The sequence below is a fragment of the Astatotilapia calliptera genome, chromosome 7 (assembly GCF_964374335.1).
Source record: "Astatotilapia calliptera chromosome 7, fAstCal68.1, whole genome shotgun sequence".
Classification (NCBI taxonomy): Eukaryota; Metazoa; Chordata; class Actinopteri; order Cichliformes; family Cichlidae; genus Astatotilapia; species Astatotilapia calliptera.
In genome coordinates, this window is record NC_137428.1 from 67,161,000 (window position 1) to 67,178,203 (window position 17,204).

Consider the following 17,204-nt stretch of genomic DNA (forward strand, 5'->3'; position numbering starts at 1 on the left):
TGTTACCTGTCCACAAGTTCGTGTCACACCCTAATAAATGTGGGTCAGTGGCGATGAAGTCCACTATACCGTTCTCACGGGAGCAATGTTTCCCACCTACAAGGGTGCAAATAACTGTAAACATCTGCCAACAGCCAGAGCTCAAGTGGTACATTTTTGTGTAACCTACCGTTCTAACAGAAGTTTAGGGGAAGACCCGTATCAGACTTTCGTAGTTAAGAAACACCAACTTGCCCAACTCGGACCAAGCACTCGAAGTTTCAGGTTTGCAGAGGAATACCCAATTGCCCACACCTGCGCTTATGAAAGGAGCGAAGACCAGCTCCGCCCACCAGGGGTGGTCCCAAGTCTCCAGGTCTCACCTGTCACATTCTCCCCCCTGGTTTTTGCATTGGCGACCCGACAATAAAACTTTAAAGCCACGGTCTATAAAAAGCTGTAACTGAATGTACAGTAGGTGGCCTGGCTTCAGCTGATTGGGGCAGATGATGTGGATTGGAATGGTGGCCAGCTGTTGAGCGTGTCGTTCTTCTAACTGTACCACTTTCAGCTAATGGAGTGGGGACACTACACTGTGGAGTCAGGGTACCAGGCTCAGTCCCACTGGACTGCGGCCTCATTACTATAGCCAGGTCTTCTGGGGGTTGTTGGGGACAAGTTGCAGAATCAGTTTGTACACTTTGGGGGTCACCTCTTGGGGACTCCCTTCGTTGCCACACATAAAAGTCTCCCTCATCCTCAGACAAGGGTAACCGGTCAGGTGAACTTCTAGGGTTAGGAGTTTGCTGGAGCTCTGCCCTTATTTTCTCACAGATATCAGCAGGGATCGGCTTGATCAATTGTCTGTTAACCTGTCTTTTCTGTTCTGGATCATGGAGTGGGGCCACTGTATACACAGGACCAGCATCAGCAGGGGCACGGACAATACAATACGGTGTAACACCCCAAAAATCTTGGATTTTATTCCGTCCCCGAATGCTATGATCTCTCAAATACACTAACTGATGCAATGGCAAGGGGTCAGAAGCTGGGGCAGGTTGACGATCTGCACGCAGCGTCGCTGCTGCTTTGGTGCGGTTACTCACACCTTTATAAGCTACATCTAGACGTTTCTGATGCTCTTGGACCCAAGTGTGCACCGGGCCATGGGTGGGTTCCTCCACTCTGCCTAACAGGAAGTCAATTGGGAGCTGGGGCTCTTGGCCAAACATAAGAAAATAGGGTGACTCACCGGTAGTTTGATGGATTGTGGTATTGTAAGCAAAGGTGAGCTGCTGTAAATACATGGGCCAATGACGCTTTTGCTCAGGGGGCAGGGTTCTCAACAGATCATGCAGAGTCCGATTAAAACGCTCACACTGGCCATTACCTTGTGGGTGGTAAGGAGTGGTGCGAGTCTTTTCCACACCATATAACTGGCATAGCTGCTGAACTAATGCTCCTTCAAAACTCCTCCCCTGATCGGAGTGGATCCTAGAGGGAACACCAAAGCGATAAAACCACTCATAAACCAAAACACTGGCCACAGTAGTTGCCTTTTGATCCTTAGTAGAAATGGCCTGAGTGAACTTTGAAAACACATCAGTAAGAATCAATACATTTTCACGGCCATCAACGGAGGGTTCAAGGCATGTGAAATCAATTGCCAGAATCTGATTGGGCCTCGCAGCCATGAGGTGACCCATGGTTGTTTTAGGTTTGGGATAAACTGCTTTAGCCTGCGCACAACGTTCACATTGCTGACAGTAATCCTGAACCTCCTTAGACATACCTGGCCAATAACACCTCTTGCGTATCAAGTCTGCAGTCCTGTCAGTTCCCTGATGACCATGGTCATTATGCAAGCCATGTAAAACCTCATTCTTGAGACTCTGAGGGACCACTAATTGGCACACTGGTTCCCCCCCATCTGGCTGAAAGATCTGCCGATAAAGGACGCCCTCCTTTTCTACCAGTTTCCTCCACTGGCGCAACATTTCCAGCACTGCTGCTGGCAAATCTCTTCTCTCCTGGCGAGTAGGGCCAGTTCCTCTGCGCCAAAACTTCAAAAAACCACTAATCGTGGGGTCCTCCCTCTGCAAAGTAGCAAGGTCTGCAAGTGAATGAGAGGGTAAAACCGAAATCATAGATTGGATTACTTGCTGGGGTGGTAAAACTGTTTGCACTAAAGAGTCTGGAAGGGAAGTACCAGGAAGCAGTGTTTCTAAAGACACAGTTTGATCGGATGGCTGACACTGTCGGGACAAAGCATCTGCATTGCCATTTGTACGACCCGGACGATACTTAATTGAAAAATCAAAAGAAGAGAGCTGAGCCGCCCAGCGCTGTTCCAAAGCTCCAAGCTTTGCTGTAGTCAGATGGCTCAAGGGGTTGTTGTCTGTATAGACAACACACCTGTTACCCAGCAAATATTCTCTGAATTTTTCAGTCATAGCCCATTTCAAGGCTAGGAATTCAAGTTTCATGGAGCTGTAATTGGACATGTTACGTTCCGTGGGCTTTAGCCCTCGACTAGCATAAGCTATAGGACGCACCTTGCCATCAGCTTGCTGTTGTGAAAGCACTGCCCCCAGACCCCAGTGGCTGGCATCAACCTCCAAGATAAAAGGTTGTGAAAAATTAGCATAAGCCAATACGGGGGAATGCACCAACCGAGCTTTCAACTCTTGAAAGCTATTTTCACACTGCTCGGTCCAAACTTCCTGCAATGCACGCTTGGAGGGGCGTTTGTGCTTAGTCCCAGCCAGTTCGGCCACCAGCTGGTGGAGCGGAGCAGCTAGGGATGCAAAACCTGGAACAAAGCGGCGATAGTAACTAGCAAACCCTAAGAATGATCTCAATTCAGCAACAGAGCTAGGAATTTGCCAATTAGACACCGCAGATATTTTGTCTGGGTCCGTGGCTACCCCGTCCTTGGAGATCACATGTCCAAGGTACTTTACCTCTGTCTGCAGAAAACAGCATTTTTCCAACTTGGCCTTCAAGTTTTGTACCCGCAAGGTCTCCAGTACTGCTCCTAGGCGCTGAATATGCTCGTCTACTGTGGTAGAGAAGACAATCACATCATCCAAGTACAACAACAAAGACTGGTGATTCTGGGAACCAAACATTCGCTCCATCAATCTCTGAAAGGTGCTTGGTGCATTACAGAGGCCAAACGGCATGCGGTTGAACTCAAATAACCCAAAAGGAGTACAGAAAGCAGTTTTCTTTTTGTCTGGCTCAGCAACAGGGACCTGATTGTAGCCACTAGCCAAGTCCAAGGTAGAGAACCAACATGCACCTGACAACACATCCAAGGACTCCTCAATTCGGGGCAAGGGAAAAGCATCCTTCCTAGTCCTTGAGTTCAGCAGACGGTAATCCACACAAAGCCTAATACTGGAGTCCTTCTTTTGTACTACCACGATTGGGGATGCAAAAGGGCTACAACTTTCTCTGATCACCTGACTCTCCAACAGGTGTTGAATATGGGCCTTAACGCTCTCATACTCTGAAGGTGGAATCCGTCGATACCGCTGGCGGACCGGAGTCTCATCTAAAAGTGGGATCTCATGAGTCATCAAATTGGTACACCCTAAGTCACCATCATGAGAAGAAAAAACAGATTGGTAGTCACGCAAAAGGGCCCTTACCCTGTCCTGATCCTGTACAGTGAGGGCTGAGAGATCAATTGCATTAATTGCAGTTTTCAGAGGGTTGGATTCCACACTCTGGGTTGCCACGGTAACACGTTTTTCCTTTCCCAAATCTTCCAAGAGCCTGGTCGAGCCATCCGATTGGCTGACAATTTCAACTTGGCACAAGGTGCCAAGCTGACTGCGAGGTGGCAAAATGGCCTCAGTTAATCCCACATTGGTAACTGGGATAAATGCAGTGCCACTGACCACCTGGACCAAAGCTGGAGAAGAAAGGAGACCATGAGGCAAACCGGCATCTAATGGTTCGAAAAGCGCTGTTCCAGTGTGTGCTGAAGGGACTTTCCGACATGTAGTTGGTACAAACTTCATTGTGCCTGCGGGGATGCAAATTTTTCTCCTACCCTTAACTCTCACTGGGCCACTAACTTGTGCTTCAGGCTGTAGCTGCGCTGTATGGCAACGCTGCAAAGCCTGCTGCCAAGGATCCTCCTGCACTAAAGGAAGGTCAAAAAGAGCAGAGCCATGTTCCAAAAACAGCTCCCTATAACACTCACGGATCACATTCATGCCGAGTACTCCACATATTTCTGAGTTGGGGCTGGGCTCCAAAGGATCTCTAACAACTAACACACCACGTTTCGGTATTTGCCTCCCTAACACTTGGCAATCAAGCTCCAGGTAGCCAACATAGGGAATATCTAGCCCATTAGCTGCCCGTAACCGCAGCCAATGGCATGCTTTCAGTTTCTCTGGACCCCAGTTCTTAAAATGTTTGGCAAAAAAACTCTCCGTGATGGTAGTGACCATGGATCCAGTGTCTAATAAACAGGAGACATCTACCCCTCCCATATTAATGGTAACCTTTGGACAGGAGCCTACCAACTTGGGTGGGGGACCAGACATTTGAGCATTACAACTGTTGGAGCCAGTTATGTCCCCATCTGATATGTGGCTCAGCATAACAGAGGGTGCTAGTTTTCCGCCTGCATGGAAAACGTACCCTGCCCAGATGAGCTCCTGCTAGGGGCTGTAGATTCAAAGGCTACTACCCTCTCATTATCACAGTCTTTAGCAAAATGGCCAGGCTTTTGACACCGTCTGCAAATAACCTGCCTTCCTCTCTGCGTGAACCTAGACTTACTTGATGTATGGGCAACTCTCAACTCATGTGTAAGCTGATCAATCTGGGCCTGCTGCCGTTTTAACATTTCCTTAACCTCTGCTAATTCTGACCCAATAGTATCCCTTGGCCCCTTTGTTTGTCCTGTATGCTGAATGCTGTAGACTGCTGGGACAGAATAAGTCCTGAACCGGCCGGGTTCTACTCCTACTCTGCCTTCCCGCTCCCACCTGAGGCCTTCATCTCTTAAAGTATGGAGGTCATAATCTGGATGTTCGCGAACAATCCTTTTAAGCTCGCGGCTCAAATTTCCATCCCGGACACCCTCTACAAACTGATCAGAAAGCAGTCTAGCAGCCTCAGGAATTCGCCTCTCTGGACAACTTTGGATCATTTTGTCCATGAGAGAAAACAATGCATGGGAGAATTCCCTCAGTGACTCTCCTTCTTGCTGCCTTCTTGCATAAAAAGCTTCCTTAACAGCAATAAAGGACATGGGGCAACCATACTGGCTAAGGAGAATATCAAAAATGCAGTCTGGATCTTCTCTTACTTGCTGGGACCTATATTTTATTTCCTCACGAGCATCACCAGTCAAATGATCATAGACATAATGGGCTCTATCAACAGGGGCAAGTCTACGAGTGCGCATTACAGATTTTATTTCCTCCACCCAACTTTGGACACCAATTTCCCCAGTTCCACTAAACAGGGGGCACGACCTCTCTCTAGGGATATAAACCAGCCTCTCTTGGAGAGAGCCCTCCATAGAGGTAGAGTCATGAGGTCTACAGGGGCTAGAAATGCCTGATTGGGACTCCATAATAAAAAAATAAAAACCCTCAACAGTAAGTGCCTACTGTGTTTAAATGCAGATTACACTTTGTTACCACCAGGATTTACCAGCTGCTGCTTTGCCTAAATAAAAAAAAAATACAAATATAAAACAGTTTAAAACACACACCCATAAAAATAAAAATTTTACACAAACCAACTGACTAATCGCTGTGCACACCTAGAGGCTCGTCCTGTCCGACAACGCCAGTTTGTGACCCGTGGTAGGTACCTATTTAAAATAGGACAGAGCCGTAGGCGCACAGTCAGTTTAAAAGAGTTTAATTTTTAATACAAAATAAAAGAAACAGTGTAACAGCAGCACCTAAAAACAATTAAAAACGTTACCTTATTAAAAAAACGATAAGACTGTATGATTGCCCGTGAGGCAGGACAAGCGCTGCGGAGAACAGTTTAAAAACAAATCGACATAGCACACAGGTTAAAAATGGACGGCAACTCACACATGACCCCAAATGGGTAAAACACTATAGAAAAAAAAGGCAAATCTTCGGTGCCGTCTTCACTCGGGCCCCCCGCTGTGCATGCAAGAGCGGGGAGACAAAAAAGGATTTGTTTTCCCTGCAGCGCCTTCACCGCCTGCGAATCAATATCTGTGGTGCCTACTGATACAGAAAAAGTAAAACAAAAAACCAAAACCATCGACAGCCGCAGCAGTCAGTCTGTCGGCTTACACCAGTTTAAAACAAATTAAAACACACTGATGTGTCGGGTCCTTTGCCCGCAGCCAGAAATCCACCTGGCAAAGCAGCAGCTCGGTACTCTGTGAATAAAAGGCAGGAGATCACTAGCTGGACAATAAAACACAGGAATATTCCTCCACTGAATTGGTTTTGTTACCTGTCCACAAGTTCGTGTCACACCCTAATAAATGTGGGTCAGTGGCGATGAAGTCCACTATACCGTTCTCACGGGAGCAATGTTTCCCACCTACAAGGGTGCAAATAACTGTAAACCTCTGCCAACAGCCAGAGCTCAAGTGGTACATTTTTGTGTAACCTACCGTTCTAACAGAAGTTTAGGGGAAGACCCGTATCAGACTTTCGTAGTTAAGAAACACCAACTTGCCCAACTCGGACCAAGCACTCGCAGTTTCAGGTTTGCAGAGGAATACCCAATTGCCCACACCTGCGCTTATGAAAGGAGCGAAGACCAGCTCCGCCCACCAGGGGTGGTCCCAAGTCTCCAGGTCTCACCTGTCACACATTGCTACGTTGTGTTTATTAAAACTGGTGGTCCTTTCCAGTCACCTTTCTCACTCACTATGTGTTAACAGACCTCTCTGCATTGAATCATATCTGTTATTAACCTGTCTCTCTTCCTCAGCATGTGTTTATCCTGTCTTCCTTCTCTCACCCCAACCAGTCGCAGCAGATGGCCCCGCCCCCTCCCTGAGCCTGGTTCTGCCGGAGGTTTCTTCCTGTTAAAAGGGAGTTTTTCATTCCCACTGTCACCAAAGTGCTTGCTCATAGGGGGTCATATGATTGTTGGGTTTTTCTCTGTATCTATGAAGCGCCTTGAGGCGACTTATGTTGTGATTTGGCGCTATATAAATAAAATTGAATTGAATTGAATTGCCAGACTTGTAGCCTCTGCACTTCTAATGGACAAAGTTGGGTTTAGTTTCATGTAGGCTGAGAACCAGTCTGGTCCAGCCCTTGAGAATGTGTCCCATCACTTAGGATATTTGCGTCCATGTTTCACTGATATGCCAGTTCTTTTACCTGTAATTTTAATCACGAAATATGCTAGTATTTCTGATATACTATATTTTAAATTGCCACCATTACAAATTTCTAACTTTCCCTTGTCTTATCCTTTATCGGTACAAAGTGACATGGAAAATGGCATACAATTTTACCAAAGATCTATTGGACTTGCCCTGATTTCTAACATCATTTAATTTCTTTATTTATTTCACACATGGTTCAACAGTGTTTCGTTTCCTACATACAGATCCTCCTTCCCATTAATATACCACTGCACCCATGGGTGAAAAGGAGCAGGAAGAAGAATAAATTCTTGTTAGCACCTGCCCCCTATCTGCAATCCAATTATTCTTACAAGAGGGCGCCAATAACCTCCAAAAAACCCCTCTAACATGTATCTTTATGTAACAATGCAAAACAACAAATCAGTATAATCAGCAATATACAGCACTAAATGGCAATGAAAAATTTTCCTTCCACATTTAGCCCAAATTGCTTTCACGTTCTTCATATTGATTTTAGCACAAAATAGACTGGGTGGACTAAATTGTCTTTGCATGTACACAAGAGAGAATGAAAGATTAAAATCCTGAAAAATAAAAGTGGTACAGAGGATCTCTGGTATCTGGTAGAGGTCGATCCAGAGGTAGGGGGTTGCTCAGAAAAACATTGTACCCATACTTCACAAACAGGCTCTGAGCCTCTCTTCCCTCCATTTGTCAAATCGAATTAAATCGCTTTTATTGTCACATCACATGTGCAGGTACACTGGTACAGCACATGCAACTGAAATTCTTGTGTGCAAGCTTCACAAGCAACAGAGGTGTGCTAAAACAAGAATGACTTAGGGATGAATTTTTCAGACTTTTTCATTTGAGCTGTCTCATTTTTGGGTTGAATATTTACATCACCTTTCTTCTGCTTCTCTGCTTGCTTTTGGACCTCAGCTGATTTTCTGTCTGTCGCTGTCTTTGTCACGGCTAGTAGGGCAGGCTGTGTGTAATTTAACGAAGGACCCAAGATGCAGGCAGATTTTAGATGCGAGTGAGTTTTATTAGGGAGGTGAAACAAAGAGAAACGCAGTGGGCATGACACCGAACCTAAGGATTACCTAAACTGGAGAAAACTAAGAAAAGACCAGAAATGGAGATTCAGGGAAACTACACAGGAAAATGCAGGGAACTACACAGACAAACCAGCAACGCACACAAGAAAAAACAGGGCTTAAATACACACAGGGCAATCAGGGAATGGGAGACAGGAGGGAGTCACAGCTGGGATGAATTGGACATGATGAGACAAGGGGAAGCAAAATTAGACAAACTAATGTAGGACATGGCACTGTCAAAATAAAACAGGAAGTGACATGAACACAGAGACTCAAAACTAAGACAGTACAGAAGGAACACACATCCTCTGCATGACATCCTATTTTTACTCAAAACATCTGAGTGCATAGTCTTCAGTAGAAAACAACACGAGTAAAAAAACACAATCAAGGAATTTCAATAGTTAACATTCCTACTCAACAAAAGAAACACTGCACAAGAAAATACTGAAAACTAGAGCATAAAAAGCACATTTATAGAAAAGGGACAAACACTTGTGTTATAATTTGACCTTGTATGTCATTAACAAACTGCAAAAGTTCAGTTAAAAGCCATTTCTTTCTTTCATAACTACACATACTGTTCTTCCATGAATGTTTTTGTTTGTTTGTTTGTTTTATCACAACTTATTGTCATGTATTCAATACATGTGCAGGCAATACCCTTTACTGCGTCAATTTATTTTTACGATTTTAACTCCTTTTATTACTTGATCTCTTTTCTTTTTTATGGTGCAAATACTATGGGTACCATGAAATCATAATTAATATTAATATGTGACTGAACTCACTTAGATAGGTTGGAAAAACTCCTGCTCTTGCTCTTGACCAAGGCGGTCGCACTTTTCTCCTCCTCCTCCTCTCCCTTAGCTTCCCTGCTTAGCCTCTTATGTCCTTGTCTAGTCTCGTGTTTTTTGTATTACTTTTCCCTGGAACACTCTCTCACAGTCTGCTCTCTAAAACCTAAAAGAGGAATTATGGATTTGATCAACTGGTCCCTAAATGCAATTGACACCCCTTTCTCAACGAGAAGTTTGGGCTCGGGTGAGCCTGAGTGCTGAAGATATCTACCTATTCGGAACCATGATAACAGGGTTCTGGCTGATTGGAGCTGGCTTGGCCCTGACTTATCAAAGAATTAAGAAAGCAGAACTGGCTGTTCAAACCCCCACAAGGCTGCCCGCTGGGATTGAAACGATGGGAAGAGGCGTGAGTTTCTCAAAATGGGCTCATTGAGTCAGTACGGATAAGATCTTGGAGAGGCTACGGCTGCTGTGAATACTCAGAATAAGATCTCTGACTGTAGACTGGATACATCTCGGAAGGGCTCGCTCAGAATAACATCTCTGGGTGCAAATTGGATGACATCTTGGGGAGGCACACTGTCGTGTGTTCTCAGAATCAGCTCCTTGAGCACAAGAATGACAACATCACAGAGCGCAAGTATGGCAAAGCTCGCGGCTCTCCAACGGAAGATTGAGAGACCAGTGTTGGACTGTAGAACAGCTTTGAAATTCATATGAGCTGTTCGCACTAAAGTAAAAACCACCATCACTTCATGCGGATACCCCCTTTGGCGCCAGCTGCGGTCTCAAGGCTGGAGCTGAACAAAAACACCCTGATAACGACTGTGTTTAGTCTGTTCCTTCCCATTCCATACAAGGCCACCTGGGTTGGCTGGAAGACTGTTTACTTAGCCTGGCAGGACGAAGGACACTCTCTCAGGTGAACTCTGGACACGCACACACATACATATACACTGATATGCACACACTCATCCCCCCTCCCTTTCCAAACGCCTTCGACGCTTATCCCCTTCCGATGCTGCACCCTTTACCCACTCCTGTTGCTTGTCATGTGTTTCTTTGGTGTATTAAGAGTTTTTTCATGTGCTGAGGTGTTTTTTTCTGTTCTCAAACTGATCTCCCTGTTGGAGCTCAGTCTGGGGGGAGTTATTGTTTTCTCCTTATCTTTCCTCATGTGGTGCATTTTCCATTGTTATACCTCTCTGACCTGTCTTCCCCATGTGATGTTTTGTGTAATGTATGTATGGTCGGAGGGTAAGATGGCGCTGCCATTGTGTGCAATAGGTCGGCAGCCTTATGAAATTTCCCCTTGTGGGACTAATAAAGGTATATCAATTCAAGTCAATCATATGCGGTGTTTCCAAATGTTTATTGGTATCCACACCATGTTTGTATCCGTTCTTCAGAAACATTCCCAAAAAGGGGATGACCAGTATGGTCCCCAGTAAAAAAAAAGGCCTTTTTGTCCACATTCCCGTCATGGTGGTAACGCACTGACCTCCTAGTCAGATAATAAAACTTCAGAGACATTAAGCTACTGAACTGCTGAGATAGTTTGTACAGACTGTGGTTCATGTAAATTCAACTGAAAATGACCCCAATGACCCCCAAGTAAGAACAATAGCCAGTTTACTCATGAAACCCTTACAAAAACGACTCAGCTCAGCGTCACCCGTACATGTAAAATTCTTCCTGCCTACTGCCACAATGTCTTCGGTGGAAGAGCTGCGAGAAGAGGTTGTGCATGAAATGCACACTCTGTCCAAAGATCAACTAGTGTCAATCTGCGAGTTCCTTGGCATTGCAGAGAAAATAGATGTTGGCAGAAAAACACGACTGTCACTGCTAACACACATCCAAATACACATTGAGAGAGAAGGTATAACAGTACTTGAAGATGAAGGAATGTCAGAACTGTTGTTGCTTAATGATAAGATTGCTGAAGTAATGAAAGAGACAATTGTTGAGACTGAACCAAATGCAAATGAAGAGGGTGATTCAGGACACAGAAAGAAACCAAACACTGCAACCACGCTGGTAACAGAGACAGCTAATGCAGTCAACACAGCGGTTATTTCTCACTCCCAAGGTAATCGCTTTGTCCCTAACTCATCTCTGTCAAGTACCCCCCAACGACCAAGCCCTTACTGGCAGAAAGATTTCAAAATATCAGGCCAGATTGGCGAACCAGGTCAAAAAGATAAACTGACATTTTCCAGTCTTGCTCACCAGATCGAAAATGGACTGAGCAGAGGCTACTCAGAGCTTGACATTGTAGATGCTGTCATCAGAGCTATCTTGCCAGGTATGCAACTACGCAGCTATTTGGAGGGAAAAGCTCAACTCACCCTTCCGACTCTACGCCGCATACTGCGCTCCCATTTCCAGGAGAAGAGCGCCACCGAACTGTATAAACAACTTGCCTCTGAGGTACAGACCCCAAAAGAGACTGCTCAAAGCTTTCTAATGAGAGTCTTAGATCTAAAGCAGAAGGTCTTATTTGCTTCCCAAGAGTCAGAGTCAGGACTCAAATACGACCCAGCTTTAGTCCAGCGTATGTGTTTACACACCATACTCACAGGCTTCCAGAGTGACAGTGTCAGGATAGATATGCAGCCGCTCCTGTTAGACTCTAAGACACCTGATGAACTCCTGTTAGAGAGGTTAAATATGGCTTGTGCCAATGAGGCAGAAAGGAAAAACAAGAAGAGATGTTTAGCATCACAGACTGCTACAAGTGTGAGTGCAGTGCAGTCAGATGATGTGTCACCAGCTAAGAACCCTGTGAAAGAAGTTAAAGCTAAGATACCACCCGATCTTTTAACTGAGTTAGCGGAGCTTAAGACAGGTGTAGCCTCCCTGAAAGGTCTCAGTGCAGAGATAGCTCAGATTAAAGAGACTCTACAGCAGCCGGTGGCTGGTCCTCAGTCATATGCCCCACCACCAGTTATGTAGTATGATAGGGACCAGCAGTATTATAGCTTCCAGGGCCCCCGTCAAAGACCACCACCCCCTCAGTATCCTGTACAGCACTACACAGGTAGTCCAGCCCGCCGTGAGAGGAGGTGCCACATCTGCCAGCAGAATGGAGTCAACGAGCGCTGCACCCACTGCTACCTCTGTGGGAGTAGAGAACACTTTCAGGCTGGATGTAGAAGCTGAGGTATGAGACCATATAAAGAGAAACATTTAAACCAGCAATGGTTACCACCGAGGGACGAGTGTTAACCATGCCCATCATCCACAAGTCCCAACATTGCTCCAACTGTAAACAAGAAAAGTCAGGCATGAGACAGTGTTCAGCATGTAAAAACGCACTTTATTGTTCAAGAACATGCCAGAAACAACACTGGAGACAACATAAGAGACAATGCACTGGCTTAAAGATTAAGAAAGAAAATGAGACTGTCCAGGTACCACTGTCGCCAGCTCATGTAAATTATTCCCCTCACAAAGTCACATCTCTGGTGGGCAGGCAGTGTCTGGTTGAGTGTTTCCTGGACGGCCACAGGCTTCAAGCTCTATGGGACTCAGGCTCACAGGTATCAATCATCGATGAGAAGTGGAAAAAGGACTATCTGCCACACACAGAGCTGAGAGATGTAGCAGATATTATGGACACATCTGAACTCACCCTGACCGCAGCAAATGGGACCAACATGCCATATCTTGGGTGGGTTGAGACAACCTTCCAACTTGTTTCCGGAACGGAACAAACTGAGAAATTGACCATCCCCATGTTGGTAATGAAAGGTTTTCAGCTCACATGCCCTATTATAGGCTACAACGTAATTGAATACATTGTGAATAAGACTGACCAAGCTAAACTGTACAGCACAGTGAGAAAAGCATTTCCCAGCCTCAAAAGACACAAGGTGAAAGCTTTTATACAGGCTGTTAGTGCAGATGCAGTTGACGAGTACAAAGTGATGACAAAGAAAGACTGTATTACTGTACCTAAAAAAAGCCACATGCATGTTGAGGGTCGTATAGCAGCAGGACCATTTAAACAAGACATGGTCATGATATTTGAGCCAGACTTAAACCCCCAGTGGCCAGACAATCTTGAGTTTTTTGACACTTTGGTTAAAGTTAAGAAGGGTACTTTACCCGTCATAACACTAGGTGTCTCTAACCCAACTGACCATGAAATTGTCATTCCAGGCCGTACATTAGTTGGCTCGGTTCAGACTATTACAGCTGTTTTACCTGCCCAGGTGTTTGAAAAAGCCACATCTGTAGCTACTGTTAACCAGACAAATACACAAGCCCAGTGTTGCGCTAGTGAAGAGTGGGACCCACCTGTAGATCTTAGCCACCTGGGTGAAGAGCAGAGAGTATTAGCGAAACAGATGCTCAGAGAGGAATGCCAGTCTTTCTCTAAAACAGACAATGATAGACAGGCTGTATTGAAAAACTGAAAATGACCATATCACTCAAAGACTACGAACCAGTCAAACGCACATACCTGTCTGTGCCACGGCCGCTCTACCAAGAGATGAAAAGTTACCTGCATGATTTAATAGCACAAGGCTGGGTCAGGAAGTCAGACTCGTCATACTCCTCACCAGTTGTTTGTGTTAGAAAAAAAGATGGTACTTTAAGACTGTGCATAGACTACAGAGACCTGAATCGGAAAACCCATCCTGATCGCCAGCCCATCCCACGCGTCCAGGACATTATGGACAGTTTGGGTGGAAACTGCTGGTTTTCGCTTTTAGATCAGGGGGAAGCGTACCACCAGGGGTTCATGTCAGAAGGAAGTCGTCCACTCACTGCTTTTGTGACCCCCTGGGGATTATATGAGTGGATTCGCATCCCCTTTGGACCTACTACAGACAATACATAAAAGACTTCTCCAGAAAAGCAGGTTGTTTGTATGAACTGTTAAAAGCTGACAAAACCACAGAGAACTCAGACACCACAAAAGGGACAAGGGCAAGACCAAAGAGAACCAGTCAAGTTGTGCCCTCCTCAAAACAAATCGTGTGGACTGGCCAGCATCAAAGTGCGCTTGAAGAACTAATAGACTGTTTGCTCCACCCACCAGTGCTGGGGTTCCCAGATTTCACACAGCCGTTCATCGTACACACAGACGCCTCACACAAAGGGCTAGGCGCAGTGTTGTACCAGAGACAAGATGGTAAGCTGCGAGTTATTGCTTATGGCTCCCGTACTCTAACAGCGGCTGAAAAAAACTACCACTTCCATGCAGGAAAACTAGAATTTTTAGCATTGAAGTGGGCTATCACTGACAAATTCAGAGACTATTTGTACTATGCCCCAACATTTACTGTCTATAGCGATAACAACCCGCTAACGTACATTCTGTCAACAGCCAAACTGAATGCCACCACATCAAGATGGGTCGCTGAGCTCGCTGATTTTCACTTCACCATTAAGTACAAACCAGGGAAGGAAAACAGTGATGCAGATGCTTTATCAAGACTGCCACTTGATGTCGAAACCTTGATGAGAGACTGCTCTGAGGAAGTGCCACCGGACACTATTGCAGCTGCTATCCAGGCCATTGAGGTACAGAAAGACACACCTGCTGCATGGACACTCTCAGCTGCAGCAATGTCAGTCACAGCAGAAGGTGAGCCAGCAGAAGCAACATTCACACCCATACCAAAAGAACAGCTTAATGAAGCGCAAAAGTCTGATCCTGTTATAAGCCCTGTATTACAGTGTAAACAGACAGATTCAAAACCACTGCCCAAAGAGCTAAGAACATTTGACCCTAAGACAAAATGTTTGTTCAGAGAGTGGGGCAAGTTAAGACTAGATAACAATGGCATCTTGTACAGGCTCACTTCTGCCCGGAAACAGCTAGTCCTGCCAGATCAGTTCAAAAAGACTGTACTTGAAGAGCTGCACAATAATATGGGCCATCAAGGTGTTGATCGCACAATGTCTTTGATACGTGAACGCTTCTTTTGGCCACACATGCAGGCAGACATCGAGCATTATGTGACCAACGTTTGTTCCTGTGTAAAGCAGAAAAAGCCCAGCCATGAAACAAGAGCTCCTTTAACAAACATTGTAACTACGCAGCCCTTTGAGCTGGTGTGTATAGACTTTCTCCATCTTGAAAAATGCAAAGGCGGTTATGAATATATTCTAGTGATAACTGACCACTTCACACGTTTTGCGCAAGCCTATGCCACCACCTCAAAGTCAGGCAAAACTGCTGCAAACCTGATATTCAATGACTATGCCCTAAAGTTTGGCTTCCCCTGTCGCATTCACCATGACCAAGGAGGTGAATTTGAAAATCAGCTATTCAGTCAGCTCAAGAAACTTTGTGGCATGGCCGGTTCTAGGACAACACCCTATCACCCAATGGGGAACGGTCACGTTGAACGTATGAACAGGACATTGTTGCAAATGCTCAGAACGCTAACTGAAACACAAAAGTCAAACTGGAAGGAATCTATCAACAAGCTAATGTATGCATATAATTGCACACGTTGTGAAGTCACTGGCTACTCCCCATTTTACCTACTGTTTGGACGGTCACCCAGGCTACCAGTAGATATGCTCTTTGGACTGTACTCAGAAACAGATTTTAGTGACCACAGAGACTACGTTGAAAAATGGAGAAAGGGCATGGAACAAGCATACTCTATAGCAAATGAGAATGCAAAGAAAGCTGCTGAAAAGGGCAAAAGACACTACGACACAAAAGTAAGGAGTTCTGTGTTACAACCTGGCGAGAGAGTTCTGGTCAGAAACCTGACACCTAGAGGAGGCCCAGGGAAACTGAGAGACTATTGGGAGGACACTGTTCACACAGTAGTCAGACAAATGGGGCCTGACCTCCCGATCTATGAGGTAAGACCGGAGAGAGGCAGAGGGCGCTCTAGAGTGCTTCACAGAAACTTGCTTATGTCATGTGACCACTTACCTTTTGAATAAGTGCCTGAAAACGATAATCGTACAAGACATGAACAGAAAAAGACTGATAAACCCGTCGCTGTTGTGCCAGACTCTGATGATGAGGGCAGTGTTGATGAATACCGCTGTCATTACGCACCACCTCAACCTGTGTCCCAGCCATCAGAACAAGAACGTCTCACAGCAACGTCTCAGCCCGCAGCTTCAGTCCCTGCTCTTGCACCAACACCAGAGCCTCTTGCTGGAGACCATCTGGAGGCGCCTGACCCAGCTGCCGTGGGGACAACTTGTGAGGAGGCAGAGCCCGCTGCAGGTGACATACCTGCCCCTCCTCCACCTGTTGTACTCGAGAGACTTGAGGAGGAGACACCTCAGCGGCCACAGCGAGAGAGACACCCGCCAAGACGGATGACGTATGACCAACTGGGCACCCCATCTTGCTACAGTGTTCAGCCAGCACCGCAACTGCTTCCTGTGTACCCGGGCCTGGTTCCATGGTTTCCAGCTGTGCAGTCATACTGCACCCAGCCCATTGGTTTGTATGAACTCCAGCAAATGTAAGTTGACACTTTTTCACTGATGACTTGAGAACTGTACTTACAGACTGTCATCAAGAAAAAGACATGAACCTTTCCCCATCTGTGGATTATAACCATAGACAATAGACTTTGTGAAGACTCACATATGGACTGGTTATAGACTTTGTCTTCAGTCACCAGTGATGGACTGTGGTGAAACAGGTGTTAAACCCACAGAATTGAGGACATTGGTTCACCCTGCTGTTGATGTCCTGACTACAAGAGAATATAGACTGAAAAGCATCTTGTTGGTATAATGTCGAGACGACGTTTTTTGAGTGGGGGAGAGTTCAAGGTTCAAGGTTCAAGGTTCTTTATTTGTCACATGCATAGTTATACAAGTATAACACACAGTGAAATGTAGCCTGACACGCTCCTCGACATGTGCAAAAAAATTGGGGGGGGGGGGGGGGGGGGTGTAGAGGAAAAACATATATATATATATATATATATATATATATATATATATATATGTATAATGTTTTTA

General features: G+C 45.5%; 1 long non-coding RNA gene across 1 annotated transcript; it reads right to left on the reverse strand.

The window, feature by feature from the left end:
• Window positions 1–4,150: 4,150 nt before the first annotated feature.
• LOC113027136 (uncharacterized) lies at window positions 4,151–7,173 on the reverse strand. The gene is made up of 2 exons (XR_013910162.1): window positions 6,620–7,173; window positions 4,151–6,546 (listed from the first exon to the last, which is right to left on the reverse strand). It is a non-coding gene; the product is annotated as an uncharacterized LOC113027136 (long non-coding RNA).
• Between the last annotated feature and the right edge of the window lie 10,031 nt (window positions 7,174–17,204).